At 41.4% G+C, this 26,363-nt stretch overlaps 1 protein-coding gene and 1 long non-coding RNA gene across 15 annotated transcripts in view; one reads left to right on the top strand and one right to left on the bottom strand.

Annotated features, from left to right (window-relative positions):
* SV2C (synaptic vesicle glycoprotein 2C) overlaps positions 1-26,363 on the top strand; it is a 312,143-nt gene that overhangs the window by 5,633 nt on the left and 280,147 nt on the right. For 6 of the 13 annotated variants that reach the window (XM_045021369.1, XM_045021380.1, XM_045021368.1 and 3 more), the window contains exons 2-4: positions 6,816-6,960; positions 8,464-8,841; positions 15,576-15,752. The gene's annotated coding sequence lies outside the window, so the exon portion shown is untranslated. Of the gene's footprint in view, positions 1-6,815; positions 6,961-8,463; positions 8,842-13,254; positions 13,391-15,575; positions 15,753-16,907; positions 17,008-26,363 lie in introns of all 13 variants that reach the window. The other 7 variants (XM_045021372.1, XM_045021371.1, XM_045021373.1 and 4 more) reach the window with 7 other exon arrangements.
* LOC123372849 lies at positions 13,304-15,602 on the bottom strand. 2 transcript variants are annotated; one of them, XR_006580472.1, is made up of 3 exons: positions 15,469-15,602; positions 13,995-14,139; positions 13,304-13,361 (listed from the first exon to the last, which is right to left on the bottom strand). It is a non-coding gene; the product is annotated as an uncharacterized LOC123372849 (long non-coding RNA). The 2 variants fall into 2 exon arrangements; XR_006580473.1 differs by having other exon boundaries at positions 13,305-13,358.

Raw genomic sequence — 26,363 nt, 5'->3', positions numbered from 1 at the left:
GAAGGGAATCCCACCAGGGAGAGTATATTTGAAAGGTACTTTTAAAAGGAGAGTTTATTATGCCCCTGTGATCCTTCTAATCATATCTCATTGTTGTTCACTGTTCTTGCAGTTCACATGACATAAAAAATGAACATTTTATTCACTGAACTGGGCTAGATTCCAAAGCCATGCTGTTCATATGGCCTTGGTGACACCTGATGCAAATGTCAGTGGCATGAAGCAGAAGATGTTTTTTTAAGTGACGCATATGCCTCATTTTGCTGACAACTTCCTTAATTAAAGATGATTATGAGACTGGCAGAAAATGACAATCCAGTACCAGAAAAGGAATGTCCTTTGTCCTGTAAAACTGGTTGTCCTAAGGATTTCAGAAGTCTCATTCTGGTTGGACTTTATTAATAAGTCTTGTGCATTTTCTGCTGCAGCAATAATTTTGCTAATTTAGTTCTGTGAAGTAGATATATACTTGTTGACTGTCCTATATAAAATGCTTAAGTATCTTTTATACAAGAAATAGGTTAATTTGCAATTTGCCATTCATTGTTCTGTGATTATTTCACTTTCCATTTCTTAGAATGAGGACTGCATAGAGTTTGAGTGTTCTGCATCACAATGAGATCTTCATCTTGCATGAGAGAGTTCATGCCTTTTTTAAAAAAGAGATTGAAAACTCAATCTGTGGCTTATATTTGATCTTCTGGGATCTTTCCCTTTTCCCTTCATTTATTCCCTGGCCAACCAATGCCTCTCTTTTACAGTTTCATTCCTTCCAGCTGCCGATTGTTGCAGATGGCTCTTGCTGGAGCTCTTCAATACCAAGTGGGGAGTTCTTGAGGACAGTCTGAGGCTCTCTTCCTACCAGGGACTGAATCCATTGCTCAGGAAGATCAGGAGCCCAGGGCTGAAATTGGAGTGCAATTTCACTAGACTGCCAAGCCAGCAAGAAAATCCTTTGACGGCACTTTTTTTCTTTGGAAGATTGGCATCTTGGTCTTGATCAGCCACAAAACAGAGACATAACCTGTTTTATCCCTAAGAAATTATTAAGAGGCTAATGACTATATGTCCAGCTCAAGGGAACTATCCATTCATTCTAATAGTAAGGGAGGCTGAAGTTACAGGGGGAAAAAACAGAACACAAACTTAGGTTGGCTGGAGAGTAAGAGCTTATTTCTGCATACTGTACTCTATGCCCCTGATTCTGGTACCAACATTTCTAACAAACTGGATGTGGGAAAGTGGTGGGGGGAACTGAACCAAAGAAAGTGACACATGCCACTAAGTTCTTCTTTTGTTATTTTGAAGTTTTACTCATCTTTATTTTTTCCTTTATATTAGTTTATTTTCTTTTACTGTTTCTCATCTGTATGAAGGTTTTGTCTCATTCATTATTACCGGTATTTGTGCTACTACAGTGGCAATTACAATAAAATATATTGTGAATTTACAAAAGACAAAGATGTAGGGGGAGCTGAGCTGATTTACATCACATGAAGGTCTAGCCCATTTCTTAGAGAGCATGACAAAGTTATACCTCTCTCATAGGTGAATGTGAAGTGCTCAGTTCTTTTCTCTAGTTTTGCATTTTGACTAGGGATGTTAATGCAAGGAAAGGAAAGTTGACATATAACAGACAACTATCACTAATAAACAGTGGCTAAAATAGATTGAAACAGGCGGAGAATTCTTACTGTGCCAGCCAAGGAGGAGATGGAGCTGTGGGAGAATGCTGCTCCCCCAAGCCATGGCATGGACCCCCTTACTTGTGGTGAGCCCTCCTGTTTCCGCCTTACTTTAGCTCCTGATAATAGTAATTCTTTAAGATCTCAAGAACAATGGGAAATTTGATTATGCAAGGGATGCAGGATTCAAACCCTAAAAACACAGAACATATGATGCTATGTTTCATAGAAACTTTGTTTCAGAGCTGAACAGCAAATAAATGGGCATAAGCACGACAATACATATGGAGAAAACAAGAGCTAAATTAAAGAGCAGAAACAGGACAGAGAGAGGCAGACAAAGACTCATTTTACCACAGCCTGGGTTCCCTGAAAGGTATGTTCTTGTTTCTCTGGTCAGGCAGGCTTCTCTCTGCTTTCCTGCTTATTCCCAAAGTCCTGCTAAAGATCAGATTGGACCAGGCCTGAGTCATTCTTATGGCCCTGCCACCACTGGTTCTCCACTCTTCTGATTCTGTAATTGAAACCTGATTTCCTTCCCAGTACTCTCAGATCTAATTTCCTGAGATCATGGTCAGATGCTCCACCTGAACCACCAAGCTCTTCATCTAACTGCATGGATGCTCAAGGGTTGTAGAGAACAATCTTGTTCAAAAGAGGTACAGAATGTCGTGCTAAACAGTAGAAACCATCCATGAGAGCTACTTACCTTTCTAAGAGCAGCAAAGAGTCCTGTGGCACCTTATAGACTAACAGACATATTGGAGCATGAGCTTTCGTGGGTGAATACCCACTTCGTCGGATGCTCTAAGTAGAGCTTTTTTTCCATCTGTCACATCATTCTGGAGTTTTGCCATCCTGCTCCTCAATCCAGCACATGCTAGAATAGCTACTATACGTGAAAGGTCAAGGTTTGGCTGTTAGTTCTATCAGGGTACGTTTACTGGCTATTTCTATGTATCCTCAGGTGGATAATTGATCTGCATTTTCTAATGACATGTCCATAAGATTTCTGAAAGGCCTAGACAAATTATATCCTCAGGTGCATAATCCTGTTTCCCCATGGGACCTCAACTTAGTGTTATTAAGACTTATGGCTCTGCTGCTTGAGCCTGTCTACTTGCTCACTGTTACATCTGTCCGTTAAGGTGGCACTATTGGTAGCCATTACTTTCTGTTAGAAGAGTAGGAGAGCTGCATGTGCTAATGTCTGGGCCTCCCTATACAATCTTCTTAAAGGACAAGGTTTACCTACCCCCTCATCTAAAGTTTATCCCAAAGGTGGTCTCTGTTCCTTGTCAACAAGCCAATTTTCTTATCTTTGTTCTTCCTGAAACCACACTCAAACAGGAAAAAACAGCGTTTTTACTCCCATGATGTTAGAGTGCGGGCATTCTTCTTTGATAGAACTAATCCTCTCATCTGTTCGTGGCGATAGTAGACAGAATGAAAGGACAACCAGTTGCTGCTCAAAGAATCTCTTCTTGGATAGCCTCATGCATTTCCATGTGCTACAACCTCGCTACTCTCACCCTGCTAATTAAGATCACAGCTCATTCAATAAGATCTCAAGTGGCCTCCACAGCATTTCTAGTGCAAGTTTGAATTCTAGACAATTGTAGAGCAGCAACTTGGTCCTCAGTGCACGTGTTTGCGTCACATTATGCCATGCACTAAGGACTTGAGAGGTGATGCTAGAGTTGGATAGGTTGTCCTCCAGTCTTTGTTAAATTAGACGCCAAACCCACCTCCTGTTTCATGGCTTACGAGTCACCAAGAGTGTAATGCACATGTGCAATCACGCAAAGAAAAAATGGTTACTAACATGTTCTGTAACTGTTGTTCTTCAAGATGTGGTGCACATGTTCATTCCTCAACCTGTCCTCCTGCCCATCTGCATTGGAATTCTCTGAAGAAAGAACTGGGGGACGGTGGGGGTGGGGCTAGGGCTCTGCTCTTTATACCTGCATGCTCTGTGCATGACAGCAGCAGGCGCTTGAGATGGCTGGGAACTGCTGAGGGGGAAATGTTTCCCATGGCCATGTGCTTGGGTGCACAGGCACCAAGAGTGGAATGCACATGTGCAACACATCTCAAAGAACAATAGTTATGGAACAGGTTAGTAACTGTTTGTTTTTTCCTGTTTAGGAGGAGAATTTTCTTGGCTAATAAGGCTTATTTAGATAGACTGTTTCATCCTCCGTAATTTATGGGAAAGGGCACCTTGGTTTTAAGTTTCTAAAGCCAAATCACCAATACTGTAAATAAGGGATGAAATATCAATGATGAAATGTGGAAAACGGAATGATGTAATACTGAGCGGCCCACTGAAGAAATGTTGCTGGATCACGGAGCTGTGTTAGTCTGGCTCTATAGATTAGAAACTATGTGAGAAGACCTTTTCTGATATATATCAGATTTACACCAGAGGAGCTGCACATCAATTATTCCAAAAGTTATTTTTCGACATGAGCATTATTGTTTCAAACAATGGCAACAAATTACTCCAAAAAAACCCCACTTTTTTTCTTCGTTAGGCTCTAATCTATACTTCAAAAGCTGACAGCTTTGTAGGTGAGTCAGTCATAACGCAAGCAGCAGGATTTTAGGTTTCACCACACAGTTCTGCAGAAGTACATAAATCTTAGGATCAGAGTTACAAATATGCTTGGAGCACCTTCACAGTCTTCTGCCAACCTGTTCTGCTTTGGAGCTGCCCCTTCACCCAAGTGGTACTTGGTCTGCACAGTATGTTCATCGGAGTTGCTACCAAACCATAAAGCGTTGCACATTGTCACAAATGTGGTACCATATACCAATCCAGTGTCAAGGAAACTGAGTTTACAGAACCCTGGCCTCCAGCTTTGAATTTACTTTCCCAGAAATTTGCCTCTGGTTTCCCAGATAAAAGAGCACTTTGAATGTGCACTCTAAAGTGTTTCATACCCTATCCTGGGGTGCCCTTAACTCCCACTGAAATCAGTTTTCTGAGATTATCTACCAACATCACATGACAATGGACGGCGAACACTTTCTTGGGGCACTCAGGATTGTGGGACACCTTGTTACACCCCTGCCTCCAGCATGAGGGATTTTTAACTTGATATAGCTGGGTGTCAACTTTTGTACACTGTCAGCCTTTCAAGCACTCAAACACACTTCAGACTCTGCCAGTTGTATTTTGCTTTGCAGGTTAATGGCAGGGGCACTCCAATACTTGAGCCCCCTTTGAAGAGTGTTCCCCTGTAGCATCCAGACATTGTCACTGGACACTCACAGAAATTACATGGCAAGTTGCCTCCCAAAGAAACAGTATACACACAGATGGAAAGTTACAACTCAGGTTTTGGACCCTTTATACCAATACAGCTCTGTAATTTATTTATAGTGAAAACAAATATAAGTTTATCAACAACGAACAGAGATTCACAGATTCAAGTGAGTATCGAGTAAGAATGGAAACAGAAATGGCTACAAATAAAGCAAAAGTGTATGCTTTCTAGATTTAAGGCTGACTAATTTAAGTTACAATCCTTGTCTAAAGCAGTTTCTCACCCTCCAAGTCTTTCTGCAGAGCTTTCTGGTTTTCACTCAGTCCAGTTCCTTCACTAACCACCTCCCTCTCCCAAGAGTGTTCCTCACTGAAATGGATAATGGGGGCAGCGGGCGGGGGGGAGATTTGTCCTTGCATGCTGTTATCGACCAATAGACCTTTCGAAATTTATTCCTGCTGTTTGTTCCCTGGAGTGCTGGTGCCATGTTGAGTTCACATCCTGCCTCCCCCCCCACCCCAGGTCAACCTGCTTTTCCTATTGACTTTACAGCAAATGTAGCTCCCATTGTTTTTTGGCTCACAATGCTTAATCTACAGCTGCAGTGAGATAGCTACCTTCCTTCGGATCTAGAAGAAAGCTTCTTCTCCCTTTGGTTACAGACTTTAAAGCCTAATATTAGTAGGCAGCGCTTAAATTCTTATAGAGTATTTCCCAGAGACCCCCATGCCTCTCCCCAAAAATGCTATAAAATCTCCAGCGGGATTATATTTACCGGAGCTCCGCTTTAAACAGCTCCAGTTGAATTTAAGACCTGTTAGTAGGTATACATAATTCCTCATAGTGTTAATACATACACTCCACAGTGGTATACACACACACACACACACACACACACACACACACACACACACACACACACACACACACACACACAGAGACAGTGTGTGTGTGTGTGAGGGGGGAGTGGTACTGCTACCCTTATTTCTGCACTGCTGCTGACGGTGACACTACCTTCAGAGCTGGGTGCTCGGCCAACAGCTGCTGCTCTCCGGCTGCCCAGCTCTGAAGGCAGTGCAGAAGTAAGAGTGGTAATACCATGACCCACCTAAAATAACCTTGCAACCCCTCTGCAACTCCCTTTTGGGTCAGGATGCTCAATTTGAGAAACACTGGTCTCCCCCTGGGAAATCTGTATAGTATAGGGTAAAAGTACAAAAAAGACCAGACTTCCCAGAGGGAGACCAGAATTCATGGTCTATGATGCATTTTTCATGGCTGTGAATTTGATAGGGCCCTACTTATGGGAATTGCTGACAGAACAGTGAACCCTTTGCCAGTTGGCAATGAGGGGTTCTTAGGGTCACAAGGTAGTGGGGAGGGTTAAGAATTCCCTTAATATTTGTCAGTTATGAGATGAAGCTGCTAATGATCGTGCCCTTCATCTGAATAAGTTAGGAAAAGATAACTCTAATGCATTGTGTTTGTGTTCATGTATTTAAGCAGAAGAACATAGAGAAGTCTCTCTAATCTAATGTCATTATGAGATGAGAAAGGCAAATGTGATTCCCTCCCCCCAAAAAACCCCATCTCTTTACACTTATTGCTGTCTTGTAGTCTCAGCCATCTTTAGGTATTAATGTTCTATTCTGGTTCTAAGTGTGTCTGTGATGGAGGGGAGGAGGAATAGGGGCTCAAATTTGCTGAGAGCAATTTTGCAGCAAAGAGAAATGTCGTGTTACTACTGCTCTGACTCAGAGAAAATTGGATGCAACTGTAAGGAAACTGTAGCAAACTGTCAACTTCATGTGATTTTTTCCCCCCACCCACAAATGTATCATTTTCTATGCGGCCACAGAGAGCTAAAGGGAAGAAGGAGAATGAGGATGGGAAAGAACTACAGAGCTGGTCCTGGAGAGTCATTTCCATGAGAAGAAGGTGCTCTAGAGCAGCAGGGTAGCTGCAGCTCCGTGATCTCTGAACTGTTCCCAAAGTACTAAAAGGTAAAGTGTAAAGTTTGAGGAAAGAGCACAAAATGTTAGGGTTTATGAATATTCATTGCGGGGGACTGATCCTGCTGCCAGGAAAGAACCCAACAAACTTCAGATCACACATCCATTACAGTTTTTCCCCAGGTGGCTGATAGGCAATCAACCACGAGAGAGTTAGTAGATCATTACCCTCTCATGTCAATGAGAAGACAGGAGACTCCCTATGCTATTTTTAGTAGTCTTTGTGTGACCATTTCAAAAGTGCCTCAGTGATTTAGGAGCACAAGTCTCATTTTTCAAACGTAATAGGCAATCTTTTTTGAAAATTGTACTTAGGCTCCTAAGTCCATTAGGAATTGAAAATGATACCATAGGCTGCATTTGGTCTGAATATCTAGAAGTGATAATACTTAAATTGGGGATTTTTGTGACACATTTAATCTTCAGAGTGTTTTACAAAAAAAATAACTAACTAATCCTCACAGTACACCAGTCAGCTAAGTAGGTATTTAGCAGATGGGAAAACCAAAGCACAGAGAGGTTATGTAAATTGCCCAAGGCCGCCGAGGGAAGGAATTAAAGAGCCATGATTACAAATTTCCTGTCTCTCCATCCTGTGCTCAGACCACTAGGCCTTTCCCGAATCCATCAGTATTTTAAATAGCTTAACCATTTTATGACATGGTGCAAAAATGTTGTTAGTGAAGGCACACAATGTCAGTGGAACAATGACACACGAAGTCTAATTTTTCCAGTATCTGATTAAACCACACAGGGATGCATATATTTTTAATGACTTTTAATTCACAGAAAAGTCATAGCTTTTGAAATCCATGCAGAGTCTCTTCTCTTCTCTTCTTTCCCCTACCCAGTCAGCTATAACTCACTTCAGAATCCGAGGCTCTCCAAGGTTGTTTTATCTGTACACTAATTTTATTTAAAAATTAATTCTGATCTTTGATTCCTGTTTGTTCCCAGCTAACTCTATATAGTATATGCTGTGATAGAGCCCTCCTATCTATATTTCCATGCTTATGCCTACTTTAGAAAGTACTTTATGATACTTTGATTATTTTATATATATTTTCCTCTGTCCATGGTCACATAAAATATAGACATTTTGTGAAAGACTTTTCAGCATCCTCATGCATAAGTTTCTAAGATTGGATATGAAGCTCATCGGTGCCTCATCAATACCTGAGATAGATACATAAAAGGTATTAGTATTAAGGCATTATTTTGGATATTTTGCTGTAATGTCTATCTTTTGTGCTTAATGTAGTCTAGTTATTTTTGGCTGAAATTTTCAAAGGAGCGATGTCCAACTCCCATTGAAATGCAATGGGAGTTGGGAGCCTAAGGGAACTCCTTTAGACTCTGTTGAAAATCCCAGCAGTACATATTTTGTAACCAGAAACAATATATACTGTATTTGTAAAAGTTATTTGCAAGTGATAGAACACATCTATTTTCCTAAGCAATAAGTTACCTTTCAGCTCATTTTCCCTTCAACAGAGAACAGAGCTGAGGGTCCGGCTTGTGTGGCCTGATTTCCCACCGAAGAAGAGACTAATGAAAGATCAAGAAGAAAAAGTTTCTTGGGCATGGCTTGTGGTTTCCTGAGATGGACAATTTTTTGAGAGAGGTCTGCAAACCTTGTTTTAAACTGAGCCTTTGTAATCAAGAGGAATGAGGATTGGGCTACGAAGGCTACCCCCATCCCTCCCAACACATACGCATGTGTTTCTTCTCTTCCTCCTTTGTAGAGAAGCAGACCCTCCCATTTCTTTCACAGAGTGGGTAGGATGGACTGGGCTGTGAGAAACTGCCTTCTGTCACTGCCTTCTAACTCTCCTGGGAGGCTCACTCCTCTCATCTGTGTACTATGTGGAGGTACGGTAGCAACTCTCTTCCCCCCTCCCCCTGTATGTGTAGATAGTTTTCACCACTGGGAGAGAGGGGGACAGAAACGGGACAGTTTATTATGAATGGAAAGGTAAGTATGTAATGGGAGGATTTATTTTACTGCAGGGGTGCTGTCTCTATGGGGAGATAGTGGGCTACTAGAAACACACCCACCCCATTCCTGTCCTTTCCCCAAGCAACCAGGCTTCATTCTCTGCCTCCTCCCACTACCGTCATCAGCATCCTCCCAAAATATACCCCAGAGGCCAGCCTTGTAGCAGAAATTGCCTCTTCTTTCCCTTGAACTGAACCACTGAGGGGACATTTGATGTCCCCTTTTTCACCCAACTGTATGTTACTTTAACATCCATAGTTTAGTATCCACATGATTTACAAAGGTCAGCTACATAATTATTTGGCTTTTGATGCAGTAAATCATGGCGAGTCATGTCTTAAAGTATGGTGCTTTGCCAGAAAATATTCACCACCAGCAATGAAGTGTTGGGGAGATTACTTGGCCTCACCTGTCATAGCTAAATAGTAGTATATCTGACAAACCGTTTTTTTACAAATCCATTCCAAATGGAGTAATAAAACCCATGTCTGAATCTGCCAGAAACATCTTGAACAGCTTATAGATGTTGCAAACTATATTGTGGCCTTGTCTTCGGTCCTGACCTTGCAGATATTTATGTACATACTTGGCTTTACACATGGGTTGTCCCATTGTGCATAAAGTTAATTGTGTGTATGTGTTCGAAGGATCAGGGCTTAATAAATGGGAATCCTTGGTACTCTTTGAATGGTTTTCTTTTTCTCATGGAGAATACTAGGCAATGGGACAGGAATTATGCTGCAAATTTAGCAAGCTCCCTTATGGCTCTTTAATCATCAGTTTTGTCTCATTCACTTTTCCCTTTATCATATCTTTAAGTAAATTGTAGAAGCATATCCATGTATGGTCATTTCCTGGGTAAGGTAAAGGTGATTTGTATGACTTATTTATTTTAAAGGCATATCATCAAGGCTTCTAGCCTTAACTTAGATCGACCAGACTTTATTCTTATTGGCAGGGCCTACGGCCCCCATTGGGATTGGGGCCCATTTGTGCTGGGTGCTCTAGTAATGCAATACATGGCTCAAAGGGCTTACAATGTAATTTAAAACCAGATGGAACAAGGAGGTGTGGGAGGGCAACATGTTAGCATAGACCAGCTGTGTGCATAACTACATGCTTTGGAGCTTATTGATTGATTAAAATGCACACATAAATTATAATCTATAATTTTGGCCAGCTACCAGCCCTGTTTTTGGGGTGTAGGAATGAATACATATGTCCCTCTACTTTGCCTGTTTTCTTCCTATACCCTATATAAATCCAGGGTATTTACATGTACAGAATTCCCTGTTCTGTGAGTGTTCGCTTTGGATTTATTTTAAATGTTAGCAAGAGATTGGCCAATGCCTCAAAGGATGGGCCACGTCAGAACCTTCCAGAAGTCTGGGGCTGTATCAATGCTGCATGGTGCTTCAGGCTGTAATGTTATTCAGCTCACACAACTTTATTTTCTCCATTTTGTTTTCACAGCTCTATTCAATTGATTAGTGAAATCTAATCCCTGTGATGGAACCTTTCCCCCACTTAGCTGCCAATGTGGCCATTCTGTTTATTATGAACTATTTATAATAGCCTTGACTCCCAACTGAGTATAAAGAAACCCAAAATATCTTACGCCTCCCCCCTTTTATATATATCTATGAAACAAAGTAGGATGAATACGGGCATTTGTTTTTATTATACCAAAACCACTTTTCTTGTACACACACACACACACACACACACACACACCCCATAAGAGAACTGGGAGTAAATCTCTGGGTTGTGAGGTCCTCACAGATCACTGATCTGAGAGATCACAGCCTGATCTCTCTCTCTTTTTTTTCCCCCATGGCCTGATAACAAGAGTGTGAGTCTTGAAAATTGCGTGGCTTATTCTTGCAGTATATTTTAGTTTAATAAAAAGACCTTCAGCAATTTATTTTAGTTTAGCCTTTTTCCTATATAAGCAATTGGCCTCCATGTTGCATTTAAATTTCAGCTTAGAATTTCTGATCCAGCAGCTGCTTAGGGCATTGGAGACACCATTAAACATTTTTTTACCCTAACACAAATAAAAAATCTGGAGAGTGACTCCAAGGTGAGAGAGGAAAGACCCCAGATGTATTGGAGCTTTGAAAATTATATGTTACCTTCCCTTCCAACTGAGGAAATTCTAGAATAGTTTATCACTGCATGAAGGCTAATCTCTTGGAAGGCAGTGACAAAACACAACATTTCATAGAATCTCAGGGTTGGAAGGGACCTCAGGAGGTCATCTAGTCCAACCCCCTGCTCAAAGCAGGACCAAACCCAACTAGTAACATTGTCACTTTAAGATGAAAATCCAGCATTTTACTAACTGGAGGCTAAAGTAAGTAGTACAGCAGCAATTGCTTAGAAATAGAACTTTGTTATAGTGCTATTTCAGTATGAAATACTACTATATTATATATAAAAAAAATTTCAAGGATTTAAATCATGAGTCCCAAGCAGTAATAAGGAGAATATCTGGAAGACTGATTTCAAATCTAGTGCACATTGCTTACTCATGACACTTAAAAATAACCCAGTACAGCAATAACAGAGCAGACAAGTTTTACTTAAAATGGGAGAGCATTCATGCAGCCATTACTAGTCTGTGATTATGGGACCATTACATAGGAGACAGCTTTTCCTTATCTTAGCTTCATCTTGATGTAACTAAATACCCTGATTCATTTTATCTTTCCCTGTTTGGATTCCATCATATGTTATCCTTTTTCCAGACACAAACAGCAGCCTTATACTTTCAGTCTGACTGATTTTTTTCCATTTTAGACTAAGAGAAAACTAGGAAAAGAGAGAACCAAAAAGGTCTCTGAGAAAAGAGAATGGGTTTCTCCTCTGTAATGGGCTGCATCTCAGCTGAACACAAAATGCTGCTGCTTCCAACAAAGGGATGATTTCTAGAAATATGAAGGTCCAGTATATTAAAACTAAGTTATGACAACTGTATTGCACTGTACACCACAAAATGCAAAACATAATAGTGTAGTGGAAGCTGAGAGAGTGTCACTGCTGTGGTTAGTGCAAACCAAGGTGTTTAGACCTCTAACAAAAAAAAGGAGTAGATCAAAACAAAAAAATATTTGGCTTTCTTGCCAGCAGTATTTCTCACTGCCATTTTAACTAACTGTCAAATGATGGGCTAAGGCTCTGATTCAGCAATATACATATGCACATGGCTAGGGATAGGATAGCACACTTAGTGTTAAGAATATGTTTGGGGCAAATATCTCTTCATTTTGTGTTTGTATACTACCTAGCTTGGTCCATGACTAGGGCTCCAAGATGCTACAGTAATACAAATTAATAATAATAATAATATACTTTGCTGAATCAGGACCTAGAATGTCTTGAACAGAAAATATAAGTGAGTGCCATTCAGCTCAAAAGGGATTTTAAATGTTCCCTTTCCCCACATTTTAGGCTGCTACGAAATCACAGGTCACTAGCTTTCATCGCAAAGTGATGGCTAGCAGTTGTCATTCCCCTGTTGGATTCCACAGAGACCTGGCAGCATTCTGTATGGTGGGATGTCACTTTGGGGGAGAAAGCAGGCAGGTCATTTTTCATCTGACAAAGAAACAAAACAATAAAAACTGTGTTTGAACAGGTTGAACAGTCCAACCGTTTTATAGACACAGAGAGAACTTCGCTTTTCAGATCTGTATATCTGGCCCCTTTCAAGCGCTAAGTTCACCTTCCAAGTTCATTATATTTATTCTCCTCTTAAAAGGAAAAATCTTTTTTTCTTTTACAAATATTTTTATCCCAGAGATGTATCTTGCAGAGCTGGAACCAAACTCTAATCTCAGAAGAGAATGAGATGGATGGGTTTTTTGTCACTTTGGCCTGTGTCAGAAAGATGCAGCTATTTCAGTACATAAACCTCTGCCTTTGGGAGCTGCTATAATGTATATTGATTTAGGAGACAGAATAACATTGATTTCTGGAGCACTCTGTGCAGTACCAAATATACTTTTTATATCAATGCATTTAAGTAGATTCTTTTCTTTTTTTTAGAAGTATTTACATTCACATTTTTAAATGCTAGGAGGGCTTTTGTTAAATTCTTTTGGGTCTCAGTCAAGGCTTTAGCATGTCATTACATTTTGGATTTGGGCATAAATTGATTTTCTGATTTACAACTCACTGAGATTTGGGGGCTTCACATCCATTTGAACAGAATTCTAGCTAGCGTTCCAAGCTACATACATCATTTTAAAAACATTGATATTTTTCCTTCCATTTGTTTTCAGAAACATTAATATCCAGAACTAACATGGTAGATATTAAAAATGCTCACTCGCCTGAAGATTATGCTTCTTGATTTGGGACATTTCCAATCCTAACCATGATCCATCTGCTTTTGAAAAATTAAATCAGTTATTACTTGTAAGTCTTTGTTTAAGTGGATTTTATTCAATATCTACAATATTTTCCAAGGCTCTATGGGAAGTACTGGCATTGTAAGTTGCAGGGAAGTGGCCCTGACCTTTTTGAATGGTGTGTGGTTGACGTTCACAGTATTACCTCTTATAAAGTATTGCATGCAAGGAGAAGCTGCCACAATGACTGTTATTATTGGAATTAAGATCTGGAAGTGGAAACTAAGACCCAGATCCTCAAAGATATTTAGGATCCTAATTTCCATTGATTCCAATATCACGTTTTTTACCCTTCCATACGGCTCTCTATACACTATCAACCAAATGGCAGCTTATCACTTTGCAATAAACTTAGCAGTTTTATTTCTTCAATCATTGATGATTGTCATGGGTATTAAACATCTCAAGACTAATAAAGCACCTAGCCCAGATGGGTGTCGCGTGAAAATGGCTCTACACATTATTAGCACTCTGGGCAATGCTTGCTTCTAAACAGGAGGCCTTTCCTGGTGCTCGGTTCAGTAGAACCTTCAGTTTTATCACATGGCTGGTGGCCCTGGAACATTCCTTCACCACCCAGTTGAGCTGAGTCAGTCTAGAGGCTAGTTTACCTGTTCTCATAGTGCTGCCTACAAGTACTCCTCCAACTCCATACCCCTCCCAGATGGTAGCCTGTCTTGCTGCAGCAGCTCAGCCACTCCATTCTTCTTCCAGCTGAAGCTCTGCCATCACCCAATTGCACTGAGGCCACAGCACCTGTGTACACACAAACCTCACTGTGGTGTCAAGCAGAAAGAGCAGATGAAGCATACAGGCCTGGATCCTCAAAAATATTTATGTGCCCAACTTGTTCTGGGCCCAAAAGACTGTGCTTGGCTGGCACTGCAGCAAGTAACACCTCCCCCTTCCTCCTGTATTTTCCTAATACAGCCTAACATCACACTGTGTCTATTCTGCATGTGTTGTAATGTCACTAGTACTCCAACGTGCCCACCCTGGAGCTGCAGTGGCCCCACGGTGACTGGGCCAGAGGCTCCAAACCACAGATTAGGTAGCTCTGCTCCAAAGCCCTCTAATCACTGATGAATTTAAATGCATACCATTTAAGGCACAGGGCCAAATGCAGCCTGGATTTAGGAGAGTCAACTCCAGTGGAAGTCTCTGTTCCAAATTCACTCAGTGCTGGTGTAAGATGGTGAGGTAAATTAGACGTCAGGATTAAATTGGTAAGAAAACTGGTACTTGACAAAGTAGTGTAGCTTCCACTCATTCTTAGCACCCACTGAATGCCAAATTTCTCCAGCACAATCGCATCCCAAACTTCCCTTAGGATGGTGAAGCTTAGTCCTCTGGGGCTGGCAGATGGCAATCTGCTAGCCAGGAATAGCCAGAGAATGCTCTGGCTGCACCTGATCAGCCCTGACACATACCCTATGCCAGGTGCTGGAAGGGGTAGACGTGAGCCAGATATGCAAGGAATTTGTCCACTGGCACTTACCTCACAATGGAGAAATCTCTGCCTGGGTTGACCTGGGCAGTTTCCAGCCCCTTTGCACCACCAAGGGGCATAGAGAAAGCTAAAGAATCTAGGCCCCAAGGTGAGGAAGGTCCCTGGTGATTAGTAAAGTGTGAGTTTGAATCACATGAACACCATGATGTTGCTGAGATGAGAATCAGAGGGAGCCTCTTTGCCAATGTCACAAATGGGAAATTAAAGAAAAATATAACTCTCAGAAAATCAGCGCACAGTGCATTTTATATGTATATCTATATCGATATAGATATAAATATATAATGTCTTCTGTGTGTCCCATTGCCACAGAAATACATAATGAATATTAAATCATAGATGTCAAGAATGCCACCTCCTTGTTTTCTTTAGGCTAGAATGGTTATTTCTGAACTAAATGATCTGTTTTGCCATTGGCTCTGCGAATCACCTACTATTTTGTTCTCGAGTTAATTTGTTCGTTCAAATTACTAACTACAAATTAGATTCCTTGAAAAAATAATTAAACTTCTGCCTGGTCTGAAAACATTCTCCAAGATAATTTTACAGAAGAAGGCACAAGGAGGAATACTTACAAATATAAAACAAATGCACAGTGAATCTATTTAACTTTCATTTTTTAAATTGCTTGTCATTTCTCAAACTGCTTAGTTTTAAGCGAAGGTTTTTCTCCTCCACACAGCCAATCTTCCTCTGATTCATCAATGAAGTCATAATGCTGGAACTCTGAGATCACAATCATCTCTATGGCAACAGATTATGAATTCAAAAATAGCACCAAGGACCAGAGCCAAAGCCCCTTGAAGTCAACTGAAAACCTCCCATCAAACTTCAATGGGCTCAGAAGAAACAGAGCAGGGTAGGGGAAAAGCCTTTAATAAAATACAAATATCTTTAATAACAGCAACAGAAACAGAAGATATTGATGAAGTAAATTCCTTTGTAAAAACATTTTTATTTATCAAATTTGTTCTACTGTACAAGTCCCTGTTTAGCCAGTTACCACTGATACAGTGTTCCATCACACTGAGTTTGGGGTGCTTTTGTATTGTACTTAAATATGTTCAGGGTTTGTAGTTTTATTTTTTAAAGTAAAGTGCAGTGTATGCTTTCATAAGCTGCACAGAAGTTATAGCTATGAAAGGAGCTCTCTTTGTGTGTTAAGTGCTTTTGCACAAAACCTACACTATGAAAAATAGCATCAGCTCTTAATATTGCTTTTCTATAGATAAAAACTGCTTCAGCCTTTTTCTCTCCCCTAAAATAAAGTCTGAAACCAGATTTTAAATATCAGAGTTTTGTCAGGATTTTTCAAGGACCCTAATGGCGTAAAGCACTCAAATGCCAGGGAAAGTCAATGGGAATTAGGCACCTATTTCTTTTAGGTAGCATCAGCCCCCTCCCAGGCAGGGCTGACGAGAGGGAGGGAAAAGGGGGACAATTGTACCAGCCCCCTGAGCTCTGGGGCAGGGGGGCCTAACCCATCTGTGTAAATAAAGTGAAATGGCAGGGTGTGAGAACCCAGAAAACAGGATGTCCCAGGGCCCTCAATTTCTTTCAACACACCTGCTTCCATGCAACCCCTCATGACCAGGGGTGCCTCTGCAATGCTAACGGTTCCTCCCTTCTAATTGCAGTCCCACCAGACAGGGTCACAAGCCCTTTTGGCCAGGCTTTTATTCTCATTTTCCCAAAACAGCAAACCACAACATAACAATTACCCTGGTGGTCTCCAGCTGTATCCTCACCTGGGCGGGGCATTTCCTTTTCCCCATCTTACTACCAGGACACCTCACTCATTCATTGCTGCTTTCAGTAGCTCTAACAGTGGAACCACCTGATCCAAGCCAGGTATGGCTCCTTCCTAATCAGGATTAGCTGGCCCTTCAGGGCAAGCTGCCTTGTTACAATCCCTTGGAAAATCCCACCCTAAATCATTAGTTATAGACCGACCATCTTTGTTACATGTTTTTATAGTGCCTAGATAACCATTAAAAACCAAATCCCTTGCCAGCTCTGTTTTTTTTTTAAATTGGACCCAGAAAATCTGCTTACAGAATTTATCAGCAGGACCGTGTGCATGAAAGAGTGACCACCCTTTGATCTCTTGGCTGGTAAGCACATGCAATACTAGAGCATACTGGAATCCGTAGCCCTATTCATGTACACAGGTCTCTGAATCCGCTGTACAGGATTCATTACAGCATGTCAGGTGAGCCGCCCAAGTGTTCCTTTTTTAACTCTTACCCTCTGGCCTGTGGAGTCTTGCAAAGTGGATATGTCTTTTAATTCAAGTGACGGAGGCATGTACTTCTAAGAGAAGGTCACTAATTCTATTACCCATGTGACAGCCAAGGGTTTTGTATTTATGTAGCCAGCAGACTAGGATCTGACCATTTGATTTTGATGAGAACCCCAGAAGTCCCTGGGTGAGCTCTACCTTAACAAATGAGTGTGTGGATGGTGATAGGGTTATGAAAACAAGGCAGGGGATGTGCTGAGACTGTTGTATATTGTACCTGGTAGAGCTGATTTTCACAGTTACTGTGTCCCCCAGCCCCATTTGTTTGTTTTCTCTCCCTGTTGCCTGGCATGAGATGCTAAAATTGTAAGTGCTTGGGGACAGGGATTATCTTGTTATTAACAGTGTGTATAGTGCTTGGTACCTTACATTTCTGATCCCTGATGGGGGCCCTTAGGTGGGACTGCAATACAAATAATAAATAATAATACTAAATGAAAGGGATTTCTTATTTGTGTCTGCTTGAATATATGAAACCTGCTCCTACACAACTATATGCTGAGCTAATGAATCTACTTTATTGACCGGAATACGTCAGATCATGCTCAAGTGTTCAGTTTTCAATTGTCTCATTCTTTGGTCACTGCTATAAAAAGAAGATTATAATTTATATTAGAGTACCACCTAGAGACCCCAGCTGAGATTGGGGCCTTTTTGTTCTAGATGTTGCACAAATACATGCTAAGAGACAATCCCTGCCCTGCAGAGTTTATGCTCAAAATACTACGAGACATTAGACAAAAGGTGAGAGGGAAAAGATGCACAGGGGACTAGATTCACAAATGGATTTAGGCACCTAACTGGCACTATAGGCACCTAAATCCCAGATTCAGGCTCCGCTGGGATTCACAAAGACCCCGCACAGCTGCCGCCAAACCCTGCAGGGGCCTAAACTCACTCAGAGCCTAAATTTTTGCAGTAAAATTTCCCTAGGCATTTATGTTTCTGCCCCTGAGCATGCGCACTGCAGCCCCATGCCTGGCATCTGGACTCCTAAGCCCCAGAGCTATGCATGAACCCAGGGCTGTAACCAGGGTGTGGCGAGTGGGCCAGCCACTCAGGGTGCAAAGTCACAGGGGAAAAATCAGGGGAATGGAAAAATCGGGAAAAAAAGGTAAGGGGTACAAATATGCTTGAGCACCCTAGGCTCTAAAATGCCTACTTACGTCACTGCGTGAACCAGAAAAAGAGAGGTGTTCCTCTACCTGATTTCTCTGCACGACCTGATCCAGTAACTGTACTCAGACCTCGCCTACCAGAGTGGGCCTCCATGGATGAGCTTACACAAAATGGCCCAGGGTGGGAAGAACTTCCCTCCTAAATTTTAGCTCAGTGGTTGGAGCACTCATCTGGGATGTGGGAAACCCCTGGTTCAAGTCCCCCTCCAACTGAGGGAGAGAAGGGATTTGAACAAGGATCTACCACCTCTCAGGTGCAAGCCCGAGCCACTGAATGATGGAATATTCCACTGGGGGGGGGTCCCCCAGTCTCTCCTGTTGAAGTTGTTCCTCTAAGGATATATAATTTAAGAAGTCATTGGAGCAGCATGACTGGATCCTGGTTGAAGCTAGTCTCCTGTGGATAAATAATGAAAAAATCATTGGCCAGAGAGAGAGAGAGTGCAAGCATTAGAATGACTCTGTTGCCTAGTCGTTAGACACTCACCTGGGAGGTGGGAGTGAGTACCCTAACCATGGGGCTAAAAATTATGAGGGAAGTCCTTCTTCCTGCCCCCAGCTTCTTGCTAAAAGAATGTAGGAGCCATACACCAAGAAAGGGTTTGAATCTGAGAATCCCAAGCAGAGAGTGAAATCTCCCCACAGCCTGGACTTAGGCACCTATGCCCAAAAGAGGGACAAGGCATAGCAAACCCCTCTGGACTTGACATCTCCCATTGGCTAGCTTATGCAAGGAGCCACCTAAGGTGCTGGCTTTTGTGAATCCCATTCTAAGGCACCTATCTCCCCATGCCTTGTCTAGGGAGCCTAGGTGCCAAACTCAGCCTTTGTGAATCCCATTGATTTTTTGAGGTGCAGCAGGGCTCAGTGTTACCACACCTAACTCCCTTTGTGAATTCAGTCCAAAGAGGTGAAGTGACTTGCCCAAGGTTACAGAGTGTTATCTGTGTCAGAGTTGGGAGTAGAACCCTAGTCCAACACCTTATCCACCACATCACACTGCCTTCAAAGAGCACTGTGACAGCCCACAGAGCCCCAGTGCCTCCAACAGATGAAGAGCACTGAGATTTTGGAGCTGACTGCTATGAGCTCTATGGCTCTGACATGTACATGTTTTAGTGTACAACCCTGGTGTCAGTATATGTTGTCTGAGACTAATGTCTATCTGCTCTTCTGCTCTGTCTGTAACTGAGAAGCTTCAGCACTTTATCCTATTATTTTTCCTTCCTGTATGCATTATATGTTTTAATTCTGTTTTATATGAAGCATCCCCAGAGCCATGCATGAAAATGTACATATTAGTGATCATCTATCATGAACTGTTGTATTATAAATTACAATAAAGCAAGTTTTTCAGCTTTCCGATAGATGTATGTTCTCAGTATAATTGACAATAAAAGTGCAAAACCAGGGACAAAAGACATAATTCACCACCAACAGGGTGAAATAGTTAATCAGTATTTTCCCTCTCTCTTTCTAATTATTTTTCCTGAAATTCCAATGCTTTATTGACACAGACTCCCTTTTGGATATCTCATTATTGTATCTTTTCAGTGCTTGCCCAGGCTGTCCCAGACAGCCTCTGAAACACCAGCATGTGCACCCCTGTGCTACTGCCACTATGGCTTGTCTTGGAATAAAACAATGCCATGGGGTTTGCTTTTCAAACACTCCTCTTACTGCCCAGCTATTGAGGTCAAAACATCTCTGTCCATAATGGACCAGTCCTCTGCTGAGTAATGAGTCTGAGATGATACCTCTTTTTATATGAACCCAAAAGAATTGTAATTGTAATATTAATGCACATGCTTTATAAAAACAAAATCATGTAGCAAACAAAACAACATAAAAATGGTCTCCTACAGGACATGAACTACATTTCCAGAAGCTACTCAGTAGGTTTATTCATGCTATCAGAAATCTTTACTATGGAGAAAGATAAAGAAAAGCTTCAGAAAACTGACAAACATCCACTCTTAGATATCATGGCCTGACTTGTGTCTTAGGAGCTGAGAGGCATGTTCATCCACTGCAAGAAACAGATTCAGAGGAACCATCTGTGGCTCTCCTTTGCTCTCAGTCTTAATTCTTCCCCCCACTCTGCCCCTGCCCCTGCCCCAACCCTACACCAGGAAGAGAGAGAGAGAGAGAGAGGCTGGCTGTACCTCTGTCTAGCCATCACAAGCCCTTCATTAAATGTACTTGACCCCTTTTGCATAGACAAGTTAGATGAAGGCCCAACAGCTCTGACCATGTGGTCCTGAGGTGATAAGACTGGTCCTTCACTTCTGCTCTTGTGGAAGAAGTGTTATTATTTCCTATTTCTTCATCATGCATACTGCTATGTTCAGCAATCTCACAATCTAGCTAAACTGGGCCAACTAAGTCCTCCACCCCCTTGAGTCAACGCAATTACGGAGGTGTTGCCCTTTACACCTTCTGCAACCTAAATGGCCCAGCATAGTTACACCATGTATCTGTCTCAGAATAATAGTTTATTCTCAAGGGCAGTTAACTTTTACTCACAGACTCAGTGTAAATTGGGTCTGCTTACTTCTCATTCAAAGAAATATTACAAATTTCAAATATTTCACAGGAAAGTCCTATTGTTTCAGACCTATGATACAAACTAGAGCAGCGGTTCTCAAACTTCACTGCACAGCAACCCTCTTCTGAGAACAAAAATTACTACGTGACCCCCCAGGATTGGGGACCAAAACCTGAGCCCCACCGCCCCAAGTGAGGGGAGCCAAAGCTGAAACCCAAGTGCTTCAAGCCCAGATGGGGGGCCTGTAACCTGAGCTCCATCACCCAGGGTTGAAGCCCTCAGTTTTCAGCTTCAGTCCTGAGCGGTGGGGCTTAGACTTGCTTGGCCCTGGGCCAAAGCCCAACACCAGCCCTGGCAACCCCATTAAAATGGGGTTGCAACCCACTTTGGGACCTGATCCACAGTTTGAGAATCGCTGAACTAGAGAGTTCTCTGGCCTTTTTCTTTCTCATCAGTTTTGTACATGACATACATTTTCATTTATTTCTATTTGCACACTAAAGATTCTGTAAGTGAAATTATTTGTCCTGGAATATAGAGAAGAAGAATTTTGATTATGTTTTTTTATTAATCTTGAGCACCAGGTCATTAGCCAAGTGGTCAGAAACCAGCTTTTCAGTGCATGCTAATTTTAGAGTATTTCACTCTATGCATCTTTAAAAAAATACATACATTAATTTTAACGGTAATATCTGCTGGTTTTAAATTCTATTTAGACTGTTTAGAAATGTTTTTACAAGCTGAAAGATTTTCTGTTCTGTTCCTCTTTAATAAGGGAAATGAAATAAATGTAAACATATCACAGATAACATGTTCAGCCTCTGCAGGAGATGTGCATCATGTCACTTTCCAGCTGTCCCTATAGCAGTCATATGTGACTTCAAAGGGGCCCTCGCACCTTTCTTGTCCTGCAAGATGGGTTGGATTGATAGGGATCTTTGATGGAAGGGGTGGGGTACAACAAGGTATAATGATGAAAAGTATGAGGATCCTAGAGGATCCTAGAGGATCAATCCCTGCCCGCCAAAGGCCATATCTCCAAATGACAGTCACATCTAGTACAGAGAGATTTTGTTTTGAGACTGAGTTCTAACATGTACAGTGGCTGTCATGCAACCTATCAGGGTGGGGGATGGGGGGAGAGGTAGAAGAATGGACTAAATACTTTAAGAAACAGATTATGATTAAAGGAGGACAGCCTGACGGTAGCCTTAATGTTTAATAGTTGTACAACTGAATTTAATCTCTTTTCTCTTTCCTTGAATAGTTTTCTATATAAGAGGAAACAAAAGTTACCAAGAGTCAGTAGGCTGAGCTGGGTGAAATTTAGCATTTTCACGTGCTGATATTTACACAAACTAAAATATGGTTTTCACTCTGTCTTTATGTGGGGGTTAGATGGGGTAATTTCCCTCTATGAGGTTGTCCTGACAACTTTTTATTCCATGAAATTTATTTAGGAATATTGCTGCTTTTATCTTATATAAAATTAACAACACATGAGCTGTTGTTTCATGTACTGATATGATGTTGTGATTTCCTTATTGAAAACAGCATCCCGGTGGATTAAAAGTAATATAAAATTCCAATATCTTATGTGATTTTTACCACCCATGCTCTCCTGCCTCCCACTCTGGATATTTGTATGAAATCAACATGAATGGGGCAATAGACCTGCGTATTTGACAGCACATTGACGCTAGTGTTATCCTGTTGATCATCTCAGAGCTCACCTTGCTGTCAATCAGACCTCTCAGTCACTGACTCCTGTAATATTCAGAATGACCCAGTCCTGAACAGAAACAACTGGTGGTTTTAATTTGTCTAGTGTTTTACTAAGAACATAGTAATCAGTCATCAATAACGGAGATGAGACCATCAAATTAATTTTACTATGAATTTGACTTTGATTGAACCCTGACTCCAAAGTGGATAGGCCCAGGTCCACAATTATTACACCACATAGCCTCTCAAATGATATGCATTTCTAATGACCTGCTAAACTCCTTCAACTCCTAGTTGTATTTGCATAATGGGGAAAATGCCTTGATTCATGTCCCTTCAGGAAGGATGTGACACATTTCTATTAGCCTGAACTCTTTGATTAAGGGAACTGGAGTTGTGTTGCTAGGGATACAAGAAAGAGCAGAATACTGTAGCCACCGCTGTGCTAGAAGATTACCTCTATGATTATAAAGCGAAAACAAGAATAATCAATTTTGTTGCACAGATTCAGGCAACTGTCAAACTGTTCACTGCAAAAGAATGACACAAGATTGATATTTCCATATTAAATCCATTGTAGTCAATAAGCTTCCACACATCAGGCTAGAAGAGATGCAAAATTGCCACAATGTTGAGCATTATAATTGAACAAAATGCAGTTAATAGCATTGAACATCACAGCAATTGTTTTCTAACCCTCAAAAAGCAAAAGTTTTAACTCTCCCAAATTCAGTGTTTCAAAAAGCTCCAGATTTGGGGGTTTTAAAAAACCAGTAGCTACTGCTGATCTTTTCTGGTTCCTTTGCTTAGCATAAGAAATATAAATAAGTACACCTCTACCTCGATATAATGCAACCTGATATAACACAAACTTGGATATAACGTGGTAAAGCAGTGCTCCAGGAGGGTGGGGCTGCACGCTTCGGCGGATCAAAGCAAGTTCGATATAACGCGGTTTCACCTATAACGCGGTAAGATTTTTTGGGTCCTGAGGGCAGCGTTATGTCAAGATAGAGGTGTATCATCTTTTGTTAGTAAGGCTGATATACTAGGGAATAATTTAATTAAATTATAGGATGTACCCCACAATGCTGCATAGTCTTGCCCCAGTTCTAGATTTCATATCAGCAATCCTAGACTGAGCCATGCTTGCAATTGTGGGTGGTTAGAAACAAATTAAAATCAGATCTATGGGTGAAATCCTGGCCCCACTGAGATTAATGTGTGAGCCCTGCTTAAAGTTGGAGTATGAGCATAATAGCCAGTGGCTGCCAGCAATACACCTGTGTTGATTTGACATTATTGGAGCGCATGTAGTAATTTGTCACAGGATCCGAAATGACTTGATTGCTTGAACAAGGGGATCACCAGGCTACATCAGCCACTAGTGAACCTGCAGATTAAAAAATTAAAATAAATGGCAATCTACCTATTAGCTCACTCTATGCAGGCAAGGAGTGAGAAGATGACAACTGCCCTACATCACTATTTGCCTCTCAATGTCCGCTAAGGCCTTAGCAACACACAAAAGTTGCATTAGCTCACATAAAAGCGGCTTTAAAATGAACCCATGAAAACCCCATTGTGGACACACTTGTATTTAAAACTGGTTATATTATCTTAATTTGTGCTTGTACACTTACCAACGCGAGCTAAACTGCTATAAATCTTAAAGTGATTTAAGAGTGTCTATCTGCATTTTACATTGGTTTAAGTAAACTGTATTGTAGGACCATACCTTCAGTTAAACTGGTGCAACTTTGTGTGTAGAGCAGGCCTTAACTACCATGAACTCCACAATGAATGATAGGGCACAGGGTTTTTGCCTTGGGAAATACTTTCAGTAATAGAATATGACTGATACACTGCATTAACTTGTTTTAAGTTTATGTAGTAAAGCCCACTCCAGGATTTTTTTTGCAGATATGAGGGAATGGCCAGACACAAAACATATGCATAGACATTACCACAGGGGGCAGTAACTAATAATGCTAGTGAAGGTGTAGTCAACTGCTGTTCTGTATGGTCAGACCTAGATTTCCAGCCATATGGACATGATTATATCTGTATTATTTAGTTATTCAAATTTATTTTGAATTAGCAAAAAACTGTGAGCTAGTCTTGGCTTTGGCTCACACTCTCTGACTTGTGGTGCCAAAATTTACATTAAAGGGCCAGCTAAACATAAAACACCAAGTGCAAGTCAGGCAGATGAAAAACAAGAGGACAGAACTGAAAGCCCTGGGCACAGTAGTCCATAATGGATTGAGCAGAATGCAGAGAAATGCCTTTAGCCAGTCGCAACAACCACAGTATTTTCTTTTAATCTACCTGAGAGTATGAGACCTGAGCTTGAAAATTAGAATAACGATGCTTTCTTGTTGAGCAATCTCAGCTGCCCAGGGGCAAGTGATCAGAACACTTCTTTTTCCCGCTTCCATTTGCTTCATTGGTCAAGAGATGCTGGACTTCGTCTAGCCAGAGCTGAATATTGCCCACGCTGCTCCTCATATTTACCTCAGATTATGTAGGTTTAGTTTGGGGGAGAAGAAGATGGAATTCCCCATTTGGGGAAAAGAAGGCAACATTTCTCTGGCAGGCTGAATTAGAAAACAATGGCTGCTCTTTGAAGTGAGGTGGTGGTGAGGCTGTCCTGTCAATGGTACGGGGGCAGCAATCACCTTTGGTTGCCTTGCTGGCAGTTTGTTCACTGATCCATCTACCTACCTCTATCAGAAATATTAACAACATTGCAAATCACTGAGGCCTGGTCTACACTAGGGGGGGTCGATCTAAGGTAAGGAACTTCAGCTACGTGAATAGCGTAGCTGAAGTCTAAGTACCTTAGCTCGAATTACTTACCCGTCCTCACGGCGCGGGATCGACGTCCGCGGCTCCCCTGTCGACTCTGCTACCGCCACTCGCTCCGGTGGAGTTCCGGAGTCGATGGGAGCGCGTTTGGGGTTCGATATATCGCATCTAGATGAGATGCGATATATTGAACGCCGAGAAATCGATTGCTACCCGCCGATCTGGTAGGTAGTGAAGACGTACCCTGAGCAACTTTCAAAGAGTTGTCATTTTTTTAAATCATGACAATCACAAAAATGTCCCCCATCTCACAACCAAATGTAGAGTTTTGTCTCCCTCCCCCAGCGCACATCCCCCTCCACACACACACACACACTCAAGCCAATAACAGCAATAAAACCGCCATGATCTGAAATGCAGGATTGGTTCTGGACTGTTTGCAGATTTAAGAATCGCTAGCTTGTTAGTCTTCAGGGCTAGGAATGGATACTTTAAACCACTGGGACACTAGGAATCCCCTCCTTTTTAACAAGGTGCGTCACTTGTTTCTAGTCCTATGAGAGCAAAGATATCAGACCTTACAAATCACATTGAGTTATAGAAAAGCTACTTTGGATCATTTCTAGAGGTTTCTACTTTTTTAATTAATATTTTACTTCCTCCAACACTTCTACACTTGGACTCTTGGTACTAAAGCTACCAGGCTTACCGGATGGAGTGCTGTGAAGAAATATATCCATGCTTTTTTTTTTTCAAAGCATTTCTAATATAGCTGTTCTGTACACAATTCGGCACAAACAAATCCATCTTCATACAGTGCCGCATAAAGCTTTTATTGGTGCTCTTTTGCAATGACCAACATAATCCATTTGTGCCTTTATATACCTGAAATAACATGTCCATCAC

This window comes from Mauremys mutica, chromosome 6, assembly GCF_020497125.1.
Source record: "Mauremys mutica isolate MM-2020 ecotype Southern chromosome 6, ASM2049712v1, whole genome shotgun sequence".
In the NCBI taxonomy this organism is placed as follows: Eukaryota; Metazoa; Chordata; order Testudines; family Geoemydidae; genus Mauremys; species Mauremys mutica.
The sequence above is the reverse complement of the archived record's forward strand: the minus strand, read 5'-3'. Positions and strand labels throughout refer to the sequence as shown.